The sequence below is a fragment of the Terrapene carolina genome, unplaced genomic scaffold (genome assembly GCF_002925995.2).
Source record: "Terrapene carolina triunguis isolate 2854851 unplaced genomic scaffold, T_m_triunguis-2.0 Scaffold111, whole genome shotgun sequence".
In the NCBI taxonomy this organism is placed as follows: Eukaryota; Metazoa; Chordata; order Testudines; family Emydidae; genus Terrapene; species Terrapene triunguis.
Genome location: NW_020664462.1, coordinates 5,210,881 through 5,226,901, shown reverse-complemented (window position 1 = coordinate 5,226,901; position 16,021 = coordinate 5,210,881). Strand labels below are relative to the sequence as shown.

Genomic DNA, 16,021 nt, shown 5'->3' with positions numbered 1-16,021 from the left:
ATGGTAACCCTAGAGTTGTGTCACTTACAGCACTACTGGAAGGTGCTCAGAGTCTGATGAGGAGGGCAGTATAAGAAACTATGGCGAGCAGAAGTCAGTGGCAAAACTCCCATTGACTTGAATGGAGCCAGGATTTCACCTAAGGTTATCAGAAGATGGTCTAATCCAGAGCACCGCCATCCAAACCCAGTCCACTCCCAGCTCTGCACTGGCCCCGCCCCCTGCTGAGGCCCTGGGTCCCAGCCCCGCCCTCAGCCGAGGCCCCAGCCTGCAGTCCGGCCACAGCTCCGGACCTGGCCCTAGTCCTGCCCCAGCCGAGGCCCTTGGCTGCAGCTCTGTTCCCAGCCCCACTCCTGCCCCCGGCTGCAGTCCTAGCCTCGGTCTCCTTACCCCTGGCCGTGTCCCCACCTTCCCCCGGGAGCTGCGGCCCCACTCCCAGTCCCAACTCCGGGAGGGAGGGGGGCGACCTTGAAAAGTTTGGGGACTACTGGTCTAATCTCTTAGCAGTACACATGTCCTTCAGCCCTTCCCCCTCACTCTCACGCACATGTTTCTTTTTGGAGGATTCTTGTGTTTTAAAGCCACCAGCTGCCTTCTCATTTCTCCTAAAGACCCCATTGGTCTTGAAAAAGTATTTCCGTCCCTATCAGTCATTTCCCAGGTACAGAGGAGGATTCTGGGAGGCTCTGCACCTAGACACCACCCAACACATCGCGCCCAACGGTGTGAGCACGGTGCCAAATGTGGCCACCTCTCTTCTAGTTGACTCCCACTATAAACTGGGCCTCTGTGTCCAGGACAAAGCGCCAAGTACCTGCAATGCCTATTGAAGGCAATGGCAGCTGCAGATGCTCAGAAGCATGCAGGATTTTGGTCCTATTTGGATACTCCCATTCATCCAGCAATACCCCTTAGGCAGAGCTCCCCCATGTAGACCGTTCACACTCCTGGCCAGGAATCATCGGCCTGGAGGGGGCAGTGCATGCAGCTGCTGCCGGCTGTAACGTAGGGCACATTAATGCTGCTGGTCAATGGAATTATACCAGAGATGAATCTGGCCCGTTTAGTTTACTCAACTAATGTATTTAAGGACCAAATCCCGAGTGTTCTCCTGCAGTAGAACACAATGCATTTTCCTGCCTCTCCCATGCATTTTCAAGCAAAGATGATCAAGCGATCCTGCTACACGTGATACAAGTAAAACTGATGGACCCAATTCTGATCTCATGCACACTAGGTTTGCCATCAAAAGCAGAATCAGGCCCCACTGGTTTTGATTATGTCTTTGTAGCCAGAGGGATGGCTTGAAATTCTCATCCCCTACACTGTACATAGGTCTGGGCTAGAATCAGCTTTCCAAAAGCTCTTATCACTTTATCCGAATTACTGATACTTTCCCATGGTCTTCCACTCTAAGGACCCAGTTCTGGATCATTGAAGTCAATGAGAGCTTTCCCTGAGCCATTTGAAATCAGTGCATGTCGGATTGGGACCAAGGTGACTTTTTTGTTTTATGTCTAAATTCTTCCTCTTTGCAATGTAGGAGTCTTTTTTTCTACTGATGTTTCTTAGGATATGAGCCAAATACAACACTGCTGCTCCCTCAACAAACAACCTTGATTCTCCCAAGAAGATAACAATCAGACCCAGGACTTGAAATATAGTGAAAATTCTTTTATTGTCCGGAGGTCTGGTGTAAAGTCAAATGGAAATTTCCAGTGCTACTATTTTTATACATAATGAGTCCTTTATAAACACAGAACCACCAGTCTTTAAAATCCTACTGGCTGCAAGACTCCTAATAACAATAATCATCTAGCACTTCCATCAAAGAGCTTTACAAAGGAGGACAGTCTTATTATCCCCATTTTACAGATTAGGGAAACTGAGGCAAAGAGGCAAAACAGTTGCCCATGTTTACAAAACAGGTCAGGAGCAGAGATGGGAGTAGAACCCATGTCTCCTGTCTCTCACACCACAGGTCTAGCTGTTGAATCCCAATGTCTCTCAAAAGCCTTCTTGGTCAAATGGTGTATCTCCAGCTATGAACGTGAACCAACCCAGCAAACTAAAAGGGTAGACTGTCAGCTCTTTGGGGCAGGGACCGCCTTTTTGTTCTGTGCTTATACAGCACCTAGCACAATGGAATGCCGATCCATGATTAGGGCTCCGAGGCGCTCCGGTAATACAAGTAATATATAATAATCGTGTGCACAGGTAGGGGACAGAGTTCTGTTGTGAGTTACTGTGAAACGCTGCATGGTGCTTCATAAAGACTAAGCAGCGGTAATACATAGAGTCTTTGTTGGACACAAGCGTAATTAAGCTGTAACTCAAGGAAATGCGATCACATTATCCTGTGACAATGCAGAAAGCAACTCATGCCACTTCTGGATTTCCTGCGTTGAACAACAAGAGCAAGTAGGAAAAAAAACCCAAATTCATTATATAATTTTTATTTGCAGTGTTGTTGTAGCCATGTCAGTCCCAGGATATTAGAGAGACAAGGTGGGTGAGGTGATATCTTTTATAGGACCAACTTCTGTTGGTGGAAGAGACAAGCTTTTGCGTTTACACAGAGCTCTTGTTCTGGTCTGGTTTGAGAAGGGTACGCAGACGTACTCCCTTAGAATATATGTTAACTACTTATGCTAAACAATCTGTTCCACCTTGTATTTAGCTGTGACACTCTGAGTACCTTTCCCAGACCTGACGAAGACCTCTGTGGAGCTCGAAAGCTTGTCTCTTCCACCAACAGAAGTTGGTCCAATAAAAGATATCACCTCACCCATCTTATCTTACATGATTTTTGTCTGCTCTTTAAACTCTAAGGGTTACAATTTTAAAGGCTCTTTAACACAGCATCTAGTTTTGGGTCCATTGTCAATTGTGGGCAAAATTACAAGCTCAGTTATTTGCAGGCATAAATTCCATGTATTCAGTCCACCTTTAATGGAGGGAGGGTAGGAAGAAACTTCCCTTCTAAGCAGGCTATGCTATAATTGACCACTTCGGGGTTACTCGCCTCTTCCTTTAAAGTATCTGGTGCTGCTCACTGGTGGTGACAGGATACCGAACTAGATGGAGCACTGGTCTGATCCAGTTCATACTTAGACATCATTTACCTCTGCAATTCATTGCAAGCACAAAATTAGAGGCTACTTCAAAAACCTGGCCCCAATTTGGATGGTCCAACCTCTTCAGTGACGTGGGCCGCATGCGCAGTTGTGTGGCACCTCCGCAGGCCACATACAGAAACAAAATGGCGTCCTCCATGCGGCGTATTCTCGCACGCACCGTATGAGAGGTCACGCCGTGCGGAGGACACCATTTTGTGGTGTGGGTCTCTGGCACGTGCCGCATTTCACTGCGATGTTCCTTGTATTCCGGGTAGCTGCCACTAGGGGAGCAGATGCCTTGAGGACTGGAAGGAATTGTCCTGTGGGCTGGATGCGGCCGGTGTGCTGTCAGTGGGATTGTAGAGCGTTCCCTTTTAGTTCACTGTTCATTAAATGGGATTCAGACTTCCAGTCAACTGTGGTTTACCATCAACAATATTCCTTGTGCCCTTCGTCAGTCAAATACACACCCTTCCTAGGAAGAGGGGACCAAATCTCACAATGACGACTGAGGCAAAATTCCCATTGACTTCAATGTTGTCTCAACTGGGAGCTTTGCATGAGGAAGGCTATAAGGATTTGACCAGTATGGTTACACGGTCAGTTTGCAAAGCAAAGATTTAAGGAATTGATTCTGCTCTCACTGAAGTCATTGGCAAATTCCCATTAACACCAGTGGAAGCAAGTTTGGGAGCCTTAAACTGTTTTAAATGTTCACAAGCCAAATTGGGGGGAGGGGGGAGAGATTGCAAAGTAATTGGATTAATTAAGGAATAATGGCTTCTGACCACAGGCAATTAACCCTCTTATTTGATTCCTATAATAGTCAATGTAAACTTTTAACAAACTATTCACTTATCAGTGGAAATTAAGCCCAGTGTACTTTCAAGCTCCTGCAAGCCCTTAAACCCATGTTTAAGTGTATGCGGGATTAGGAAATAATTTTGCCTGTAGTAGCTTCTTTAATTCCCAGTGCAATACTTTTGCCTCCATCGTTCTGGGAGAACCAGGCAAATTCATACATCTTAACAGCCATGTTATAATGCTATGAGTCCACCCACCTTTCCAGGCAAAATAGCTGTGAGTAATATAACCAGCCCAGGAGACAATGAAAAGAGACACTTGGAACATTTGATCTCCAATTGTAATGCTCAGTTTAATCTGGGGGTGCTTTTTGCAACTGCTCAACTGAGGAAACTATATATCTGCCAAATATAATTGCAAGGGCTTTAATTATAAGGTTTTTCTTTTAAATATTCCCTTTATATTTTCAAAGAACTTATAAGATAAACCAAGTTTCCATTGTAGGATATGTTCACATCAATTTAGCTTAACCCACAGGACAATATTCTGAAAATGTCATGTACCGTCTCCCAGTGATGCATGCTGTCAAAGAACAAAAAAGAAAAATAGTATGTATTTTCCGTATAGACACCTATGTATCTTCACTGTACAATATAAGAGCCTATGTAGTCCACTTACACTGGACAAAAATAGTAAGGCACAATTCTGCACCGGTGGGTAGGAGGGCTAGATTACATAGCTTCCCTACCATTGAACTCAGACTAGATCATCGAATGGTCCCTTCTGGATTTAAAATCTATGAATCGAAAATCAAATTCAGCCTACAAAATGCGCACCGAGTAAATGTTTCATTCCTAGATAATTAAACACAGACTGGGGGGGGGGGGGTCAGATTTTACTCTCTTTAGGGCCTGATCCAACGCCCATTACAACCAATGGGAATCTTTTCACTAACTTCACTGGACTTTGGACCGAGCCCTTATGTGGGTGAAAAAGTAACTGAGAGCAGAGGCTGGCTTGAGGGTTCAGATTCTCTTCCCGTTTACACCAGTACAGGCTACACTGGGGCCATACAGTGTAACTGAGAAGAGAATTTGGAACTAAAGGAACTCTTAAAATAGATGGTAAAATCAGTGAAATAAGACAAATGTCTGGGCTAGCCAGAGTTCTCTCCTGATTTGCCAAGCCAATCTTTTCACCCTCTTGCTCTGTTCTCATACACAAAGCATTGTACGGTCCTTTAAACTGAAGGGAAAGTGCTATGGAAAAGCTACTCACGGAGACATTGTGTTTCTTGCTGAGGGCTCTCCCACCAACCAAGCATCAGAAAGTTTCCTGCTATCAGTGTCCTTTTCCTTTCCGTAGACAAACGTACCGACGTCTCCCCAAACCCATACCCTGCCAGTTTGGAAGGAGACTTTATGGTAAGTATTTAAACATCCTGTTGGTCTCCGCCTCTCTGACAGCTAAGTGCCCATCCCCCGAGAATCCTGCCTGGACGTGTCAGGAAAACGGCTAAAAGCAACGTCCCATTTTCCCTCCTCCCCTTTCTCTAATATCTATAGAAAGGTCTTGGAACAAAGATTGAACAGAGCATGTAGGAACGAATTCCAGTGTCCTCATTCATCCAAAGGTGCGAGGAGGTGGAACATGCCACACAAGCGGGAATAAAAACATTTTAAATAACCCATCGCCCAGGGCTTTCCTAGGAATACTGCCTGGAATTTTGCTGTGTTTTTCTTAAGCAAGTTAATCGCATAAGTTCATGGCGTCAGTAACAGATCTGTGAGATAGAAAGCATGCCTAATAAGGAACATATGGAAAGCATATGTCGATGAAAGATCCATGTGTGGAAAACAAAAAGACTAGCACCTAAATAAGAAAAAAAACCATTTCAGGCCATTCTGCACCGTGCTAATGACTTAGGCTTCCTCTGAAATGAGCATTGCATTTGTCTAAAAGCTCACGCTGTTTGAGATCTCGGTATTCAAGCAGAACGCAGACTTTTTCCATTCCCTTTGTAGGCAGTGCCAAGGATTCTAGGAAACGTTGAAAACTATGCCTGGTTTCTTGGCTTATTCTCAGAAAGGGGGAAAAAAAAGAAATCGGAGTTTATATGAACTCCAACACAAAGCTCCGAATTAAAAAGAAATCAAGCCCTGAAATCCACCCTACTGCCCATCTCAGGGCTACGTCCTTTCCCCACCAAAGTCAACGGGAGTTTTGCCATTTTGACTTCAATAGGATCAGGATTTGGTTTCAATATAGTAGCTAAGAATAGACCGAAAGGTATGGCAGAAAGTTTGCATAGGAGGCAATTCCTGTGCAGAGGAAGCAACAGTGGTAGAGTCAACAAAGAATTAGAGAGGGGAAAAGACACTGCAAAATGCAATGCTAGCCAGAGAGGGACATGAGTAACCATGGGTACAACTACACAGCTTGGTAAATCCAGGTCTGTGGGATCCAGGCTTGTGGACTCTGTTTCCACGCCTGCGCTTGAGTGTCCACACTGCGATTTTACAAAGCCCACAAAGGGTTCCATTTATGTTAATACATTCTTTGAAAGTAACAGCACCTTTTGGAACAGTTCAAGGAGATGGCATAGCGGTTTCAACTGATAATATTAACAGTACAATGCACTGGCTAGCATATATGTGCATCATGACCCTCTACTGTTTGTCATAAGCCCTATACTGCTACCAGGGATTCTCCTTTAGCTCTTCTAGGCACCTGTGGTTTTGCAGCTGGAGGATGTAGAGTCTTACAGCATCTTACTGTGATTTTCATGCAGAAGGTCTCAAAGTCCTTACAGTTAAAATGATATACAAACTATGCACAGAGATCATTTAACCCATTGCTCAAATGTCACCATCTCCAGGGACAGGAAGTGAAAAAGAACTCTATATCCCATTGACAATACAAGGGAAATGTGAGCTATATGAATGTAAATATGACCAGGACACTGGGGTAAACACACTTAAGTTTGAGAAAAAGTCCATGGGATCTTTAATGACCATAAGCAGTCAGGGCCTTGGGTTTAGGTCTCATCTGGAAGACAGCACCCCTAGAAGCAAATTGCCCCGAAGCATCGTGCTGGGGTATTGGGTCAGTTTCAGAAGGAAGAGTGCCACATACTGAGTCAACCCCCGAAAGCACCTCACGTTTCCTTGGATCACCCATCCAAGTACTTATCAGGCCAGCCGTGCTTAGCTAATGAAATCTAACAGGTGCCCAGACCAAGGCTGTAATGGCTACCAGGATCCAGTCTGGATTCTGGATTGTCTGCAGTCACCTGAATACAGGAGTCTGTGGGCTGATAAATGCTCCAAAACACTGGTGATGTGGCCAGTGGTGCCCCCAATAGCTAAGTTGCCAGGGAACAGAAATCAAACAGGCCTGAGCAGCTAGAACATAATGCTGCTTTCATTCGACGGCCACTGCACCCTTCCTTACAGAGGCAGAAGTGGGGCTACATTCTTTGTACTGAACAGCAATGCTTCCAACAATACAATGACACCTCATGTCTTAACAGGCACCAGGGAACCTCTGGTGACAGATCTGACGTGCCTGGATAGGAGCTCAGCTGAAAGAACACGACAAACCCACTTTGCAACATACCTACAGCCAAATTCTGCCCTTGAGTGCACATGCCTGGTTCCCAATGAAGGCAACGTGGGCAACAGCAGAGTGAACTCCCCCCTGCCCTGGGCTGACTCGGGGGTGTGTGTGTGTTTGGCCTGCTATTATGTTTGCTCAGACTGTTGCTGACTTAGCCGTTTCATGGTTATTACATGTTTAGATTGACCACCTCCCAGCGCATCTTGCTTCAATTTCCTTGTGTTTTGGGATTGCCGTTTTGGGGTGCATCAGAGCGTAACATGTCCCCACTGCTCTCTGAATGTGCCTCAGTCCTGAGCTGGAGGGACCAGCTCTAAGGATGAGATGGGAGTTCAGTCCTTGGCCCACATCTTCTGGCACTGCCAGGCAATGTGCTGATCATTGGTAATTATGGTGGCATGGTGGTACAGTTACAATGGGACACGTATCCACTGCCAGCTGAACAGAGACCCCAAACTCATTTCACACAGACCATCAAATACTTCTCTTCACTGAGTGCTTTGAGATCCTCAGATGAAAGGTATGATTGGCGTGCTCCCACTCCCACTAAAGACAATGGCAAAACTGCCATTAACTCCACTGGGGGCAGGACCGAGCTGTACACAAGCAGTCACTTCCAGTCACTACAGATCCTGTTGGAGTTGAAGCAGTGACCTAGAGATGAAAGGCCTGATAGCCTGGCACCAGTCTCCTGTCTTTTCACCAGACTAGTAGTGCTCCATCAATTTATACTAAGCCTTTCTGTGCAGCGTGTTGCCATTGACATCTGTGCAAATCGAGTGCAAGATAGGTGTAAAACAAATCAAAATGACAGTGTTTTATACCCACTTTGTACTCACATGGCACAAGAATACATGGCTACCCAACGTGCACGGCAATGGAAAAATCAAGCCATTACGCTTTCACTCAATTCATATCACCAAAAGCAACAGGTCTTGCGGACGCCAGTGCTTTTCTGCTTCTATCCAGAGATAAGAACAGAGAATGCCAGAAATATACATACTGCTGTAAACAGTTTGTGTTTTCTTTCGTGCAAAGCAGAAAGCAAACACAAAACAATGCAGACCTGACGCCACAAGGCATCACTTTTCTAGCACGGGGTTGAATCCCTGACCATCTTGGCTAATAGCCATTGATGAACCTATCCTCCATGAACTTATCCAGTTCTTTATTGAGCCCTGTTATACTTTTGGCTTTCGCAACATCCCCTGGCAAGGAGTTTCACAGGTTGACAGTGTGTTATATGAAGAAGTATTTCCTTACATTTGTTTTAAATTTGCTGCCTATTAATTTAATTGGGTGATCCCTGGTTCATGCGTTATGTGAAGGGGTAGATAACACTTCCCTATTCACTTTCTCCACACCAGTCATGATTTTGTAGTCCTCGATAGAATTCCAATGAAACACTAATAGTAATTCAACTACTATTCTCTAGAGAAGAATAAATCTAATTCTATGTCCTGGTATTATGCTAGAGGTCAGAATAATGATCATAATAATCCATTCTGGTCTGAAAATCTATGAATCTCTATATCACATAGCTCACATTAGAAAAATATATTAATTTTTAGAATCTTCTCCTTCTGGATTTTCATTCATTCCAGTTACATGTGTTAAGGGCCCTTTCATCAAATCTTCACTCAAATAACAATCCTACTTAACAAATGAAACCCATAAAGTTTCACCAGTTTTTTGGGGGGGAACTGGATCAGTTTCACAAAATCAAAATGAAATATGAAAAACTCAAGTGTGAAGGTTTGTTTTAATTTATTTTTGACCAAGGCTTAGGTGACAGTGGAATTTTATGGCAGTGGAACAGGTATTCTTGAATTCAGACAATTGAGACAAATGGAAAAAATTGGCTAAGATTAGAAATTTCCTGACAGGCATTTTATTCTATCACTGGCCTTTACAAGTATGTCTACACTAAGCCCAACCTCTGACTCAGGTTTGAGCCCACGCTTCCCTTCTGTCCGCACACAGCCTGACTCAGGTCAGCAAGCACGCAGGCCCCAAGTTCTAACACCCTGCTAGGGGGATAGGTAAGAGCCAAAGTCCCACTGGGAGTCAAGCCCTGTCATTCTGCAGCATGGATGAAGGGCATTCTGTCTGCCTGGAGAGAGACAAGAGAAATTGGTGTTTGTATCGTAACATGCTCTTGGAAGAGCAAATGTTTTGCACAGAGGCTGCTACTGTCCCCTCCAGGTGCAAAAAAAGGCGAATATTCTGAGGTGTATTAATAGGGGTGTCGTATGTAAGATGGGAGGTAATTGTCCTACTCTACTCAACCCTAGTGAGGCCTCGGCTGCAGCACTATGTCCAGTTCTGGGTGTCACACTTTAAGAAAGATGTGGACAAATTGGAGAGAGTCCAGAGGAGAGCCACAAAAATGATCAAAGGTTTAGAAAACCTGACCAATGAGGAAAGATTTTAAAAAAGGACATTTTAGTCTAGAGAAAAGGAGACTGAGCAAATATGTAAAGGGCTGTTAAAATGAGGGCTGAGGTTCAATTGTTCTCCATGTTCACTGATGGTAGGACAAGAAGTAATTGGATTAATCTGCAGCAAGGGAGATTTAGGTTGGATATTAGGAAAAACTTTCTAACTCTAAGGGCAGTTAAGCTCCAGAACAGGCCCCCACGACAGATTGTGGAATCCCTGTCATTGGAGGTTTTTAAGGACAGGTTGGACAAACACCAGGCAGGAATGGTCTAGGTTTACTTGGTCCTAGGCAGGGGCGGCAAGCTATTTATTGGAGGCATCACTGTTCTAAAAATGGCTTTTAAACAGAGATTTTCTTCAGACGTAAACATGTGCTTTAGGGAATTGCAGTATCTTCCTGAAATACTTCCTACTTTTCCTGAACTCATCTCTTCCTGGCAGTATCCTTATTGTCTTGAGAACTGCTTCTCGTGCAAACACAAAGGGGTATGCATGATTCATAGAGTTTAAGGCCAGAAGGGACTATTGCCAGGGTGTGCAAACTATGGCCCGCTGGCCATATCCAGCCCATCAGATAATTTAATCTGGCCCTCAGCTCCCGCTGGGGAGCAGGGTTGGGGATTTGCCCTGCTCCGGCGCTCCAGCCAGGGAGCGGGGTTGGAGGCTTGCCCCGCTCTGCGTGGCTCCCAGCAAGCAGCCAGGATGACCCCCCTCTGGCTCCTACATAGTACATGGAGGAGTGGCCAGGTGGCTCTGCGCGCTCCCCCATCCGCAAGTGCCGCCTCCACAGCTCCCATTGGCCACAGTTCCCGGCCAATGGGAGCTGCAGGGGTGGCGCCTGCAGACAGGGCAGCATGCAGAGCCGCCTGGCCACACCTCGGAACTGGAGGGGGGACATGCTTCCAGGAGCTGCTTGCGGTAAGCACTGCCTGGAGCCTGCACCCCTGAGCCCTCCCCACGCCCCCATCCCCCGCCCCGGACCCTTTCCCCCCTCCCGCACCCCTACCCCTGATTTTGTGAGCGTTCATGGCCCGCCATACAATTTCCATACCCCGATGTGCCCTCAGGCCAAAGCGTTTGCCCATTCCTGGACTATCGGGTCTCCTAGTCTGACCTCTTGCATATGACAGGCCACAGAATTTCACCCTGTTACGCTTGCATTGAGCCCAATAGCTTCTGTTTGGTATCGTCCAGAGAGGCATCCAGTCTTGATGTGAAGACATCAAGAGATGGAACATCCACCACTTCCCTTGGTAGTTTCTTCCAGTGGTTAACAATTTGTGCCTAATTTCGCCTTTGAATTTGTCTGGCTTTAAATTCCAGCCATTGGTTCTTGTTCCGCCTTGTCTGCTAGATTAAAATCCCCTTTAGTGCCCAGTATTTTCTCTTTGAAGGTACTTATACACTAATCAATTCAATTCTCGACCTTTCTGATTCATAAGATAAACAGATTGAGCTCCTTAAGTCTCTCATTGTAAGACTTTTTTGTGGCTCTTGTACACCTCTATCCTGATATAACGCGACCCGATAGAACACGGGTTCGCATATAGCGCGGTAACTCCGGGGCTGCGGCAGCGGGGCTTAGCCGGCGATTTAAAGGGCCCAGGGCTCCCCGCAGCGGCCGGAGCCAGGGGCTCTTTAAATCACTGCTGGAGCCCTGCCGCCGCTACCCCAATATAATGGGGTTTCACCTATAAAGCGGTAGGGATTTTTGGCTCCCGAGGACCGCGTTATATCAGGGTAGAGGTGTATCTCCAGTTTTTAAATATCATTTACAAAATGTGGACACCAGAACTGTACGCAGTATCCTAGTATTGGTCTATCCAATGCCACACACATAGGCAAAATCACTACCCTGCCCTATACATCCAAGCATAGATGCTGGAACTCGGGTGTTACCACACCCCATGGCTTGAAGTGGTTTCCATCAGATAGAGGGTTTACAGTTTGATTCAATGGCTCTCAGCACCTGCACTATACCAATTGTTCCAGCACCCCTGCATCCAAGGATCACATTAGCCTTTTACCACAGCATGGTCCTGGGAACTCCTATTTAGTTGCTTGTCTACTATGACCCGTAAGTCCTTTTCAGAGGAATAGAATATCAGGGTTGGAAGGGACCTCAGGAGGTCATCTAGTCCAACCCCCTGCTCAAAGCAGGACCAATCCCCAGACAGATTTTTGCCCCAGATCCCTAAATGGCCCCCTCAAGGATTGAACTCACAACCCTGGATTTAACAGGCCAACGCTCAAACCACTGAGCTATCCCTCCTGCTTTCCAAGATAGAGCCCCCCCATTCTGTAGGTCTGGCCTGCATTCCTCGTTCCTAGCTGGATGAAACTTGCATTAGGTTTTATTAAAATGCACTCTGGCCCAGCTTACCGGCTGATCTGGATAGCTCTCTGTACGACTGCCCTGTCCCCATTATTGACCACTCTGCCACCCCGTGTGTTATTCTCAAATTTTGTCGTCAGTCATTTTCTCTTTACTTCCAGCTTGCTGGTGACAGTGTTGAATAGCATCGGGCGTAGCACCAATCCCGGTGGGACCGCACTAGACACACCCCATTAAGGGATTATTCTCCATTGACAACTACTTTGTGAGACTGGCAGTTAGTTTTAAACCATTTACCATGTGGTCTATTGATATTGTACCGTGCTACTTTTTAATCAGAATGTTGTGCGGTACTAAAGTCAAACGCCTTACAAAAGCCTTAGTATATTACATCTATGCAGTTACCTTTGTCAACCAAACTTGTAATCTCGTCAGATCTCAAGAGCTCGTTTACATGTATCTATTAATGATTACATCAGAAGGGGGAAATATGTTGGTATGGCAACATAATAAAGAAAAGGTTTTGGTTTGTTGCGTAAGATTTGGAGGAGATTTTGTATTAAGGATTTTTCGGCATGCAGGCCATGGCAACATATGCTCAGTGATGTGTAAGGTGGTAACCTACAGAGTCTAACTGAATCAGAGCTGGTATGACTTACCTGTCTGGGGTCTGGAAGAGAGATGGGTCGTGGAAAAAGCAACTAATAAGTGGTTGGAAAAGAGGCGTATGTTAAATTAGGCAACTCCTCCCTCCTCCACTAAGGCCATGTCTACACGTACAGCGCGTCTGGTGAAGACGCTCTATGCCGACGGGAGAGAGCTCCCCCATCGGCATAATAAAACCACCTCCGCCAACAGCCGAAGCTATGACAGCTCTCCCACAGACATAGTGCTGTGCACACGAGCACTTAGGTCGGTGTAACTTATGTCGCTCGGGGGGCTGGTTTATTCACAGCCGTGAGCGACATAGTTTTGCCAACAAGCTGTAGTGTAGACATAGCCCTACGTACAACTTCTTCTGGCCCCCCGATGCGTCAATTACACCAGTTTAAACCCCCACAGACCGATTCATTGATGTCTATTTTACACCACCTCACACATCAGCTCTGAATCTGGCTCTACGGGCCAGACTCTCAGTTGGTATCAATCGGTGCAGCTCCACTGACTTCAATGAAGTGATGCTGATTTTCACCAGGCCCGTTTCTGTCCCTACACCAGTGTAATTCTCTGGTTGATTTTACTTCACTTCCTTCTGTTGGCAACTGTCACTATAATAAAAGTTGTCATGATTTTTCCATTAGTCTGTAGTTCACCTACAGAAATTTGCACTGGAGTTAAACTTGGCAAGCAAAGCCGCTAGCAGGAACGTTTGGAATTTGGAAGGGAAAAATAAAGAAGTGGAGCAGACAAGTTCTTGGATTTTAAAAGGAACTTGATGTGGTCTCTGAAGGCTGCCTCGGGACAAAGCTATTTAGACAGAACAAGATAGCATCTTGTTGGGGAGGGATAGCTCAGTGGTTTGAACATTGGCCTGCTAAACCCAGGGTTATGAATTCAATCCTTGAGGGGGCCACTTAGAGGGACCTGGGGCAAAATCATACTTGGTCCTACTAGTGAAGGCAGGGAGCTGGACTCAATGACCTTTCAGGGTCCCTTCCAGCTCTATGAGATAGGTATATCTCCATACATTTATCTTGCTGTTACCTAACTGGGCCCTGTTGCTGGCACAAGTTTTCTTGCGTTTGCCACATAACCTTAAATGCTCACTCACTATCTTTGTGAACAACCATAAAGGGCGCCTAATCACACAGGTGTAAATGCAGAGTAATTCCCACTGACATCAATAGATTGAGATTAGTGTGTATGAGATCAGAATCAGGCCCAGGTTGTTTAAGCAAAGTGCGGTTTTAGTCTGGGTTAGGCTCTGCCGTGTGGACAATTTTATTGTCACCGATGATCACAATTCCTTGCTATAAAATATAAATACTGTGTTATCATGAACTGGATCATCCAAAGACACCACTACAAGCTGCAATCACATTTGTGAAGAAGGTTATACAATGCATTGGCACTCCGTGTTTAATAGACAGTGCTGCAGCCAGTTCTGGAGCAGACTATCATGTGCAGATGTTGCTAAAGCAGCGGATTGACACAAAATTAGATCAAATTCTTGCTCCCTTTGCAGGTAGGAAGCCACGATGCCACTGGAATTGGCATCTGTGGCACGGGGCAGGAGGGCAGGCTGCAGAGAGCGTCCAGGGAAAAGGATTCCACGCCATGGAATGGGGGTTAGGTTTTATTAGCAGTGGAGTTTAGCAGGCGTGGGCAGTTTCCGTGGTAGCGACAGCAAGTGCTAATGTAGACAAGGTGCCGGCAGCCACTGGGTGTATGAAGCGCTGTGCAGACCTGCTCTGACCAGGGCTAGATGACGTGATGGTTAAAACACCAGTGGCTGCCTCTAGCCTTAGCTGCTCTAGCACTCCCAGCAGTGGGAGCTGCACCAGTGAGAGCAACGGTGGGAAATGTTGGCCAAAAAGCCTAGTGTAGAGACAGTAACGTCGCCCAAATTCAGGGTAACCCCTGCGTGTCTTCGCTCCATCCTAAGCAGATGCTTGGGATGACAAGCATGACCCCGCCCCATCTTGATGGCAGGCTTCGTCGGGGTACCCAGCTTCAGAAAAGGGGAGCCGTTTTAATCTATGACAGTGGAAAGGAACTTTTCTGCCTTGGCAGTGATTGTCTTCCCTTCCCAAGGGCCTGGACCTTCACTTGTATAACTGGGCCTTGTGCTGTCAAATCCAACGTGAAAGTCTCCTGCAAGCGTCATTAAGAGCCAGATTCTCTACTTACTTTCTGCCACTTTGTGCCAGTCATGCAGTGCAAAGGGGCCCGGAACAGTTGGAGCTGGCCAGCTGACTTGGGGTAATTTGCGGAGCCAACACAGTTTGCCTCTGACACTCCTCAGGCCCAGACCTGGCAAAATTGGCGTGGTGGGGGCAGGAAGTGGTGTGGCTGGAGTGCAGCGTGTTAGCTCCCAGCTGGGAAAAGGTCCTTTGGGGACAATCGCCAGCTGGTGTAAATCAGAGCAGCCCCTAGGCTACTCTAGTCTACCCCAGAGCCACGGCTGGCACAGATGCACTATGGGAAACAAGGAGCTGTAATAGGCCCCTGATAGTGTGTGTATGGTGAGGTGGGAGGGGCTAAGTGAATCTCAGAGCATTTGTGAATCTGGATTTATACATTTAATGCTTTTGCTACAATATTATGAGAGTTAGCATCTTTACCATCCTATCTAAATGAAAAAACCCTCCGTTAAGAAGCTGCCTAGTGTAGATGGACTTAATCATTCTAACTTTAAAGCTGTTTGAACTCAGAAAGCATCTATTTAATAAACAGCTTAGCACTGTTCCATCTGCACTTGACAGCAGAGAGCTTTCATGCAAGGAGCTAAATGCAAATGGGTTTGTAGCCCCAGAGCAACTGCTTAGGCACAGAGGTCCTTTCAAACTCAAGAAAATGGCTGTTTCAGTGACTTCCCCCACCTAGCTCAGCATCACAGACTGCACGGCCGTCACAGACTCAGGGGTTTATATTGAGAAAGAGCATTTTAAAGAGGGTTCAACAACTAGGAACACCTTGCAGGGCAATTAAACAACCTGGAAGCATTCATAGGTCTCCTCCACAGGGGACTCCAGTCATGGCT

At 46.1% G+C, this 16,021-nt stretch overlaps 1 protein-coding gene across 2 annotated transcripts in view; it reads right to left on the bottom strand.

Moving 5' to 3' along the window:
• GJC2 (gap junction protein gamma 2) overlaps positions 1–16,021 on the bottom strand; it is a 60,957-nt gene that overhangs the window by 8,689 nt on the left and 36,247 nt on the right. The window contains exon 1 of one of the 2 annotated variants that reach the window (XM_024208273.3): positions 5,202–5,308. The exons of the other annotated variant lie outside the window; for it this stretch is intronic. The gene's annotated coding sequence lies outside the window, so the exon portion shown is untranslated. Of the gene's footprint in view, positions 1–5,201; positions 5,309–16,021 lie in introns of those variants that run through there. 2 annotated transcript variants of the gene reach the window in all.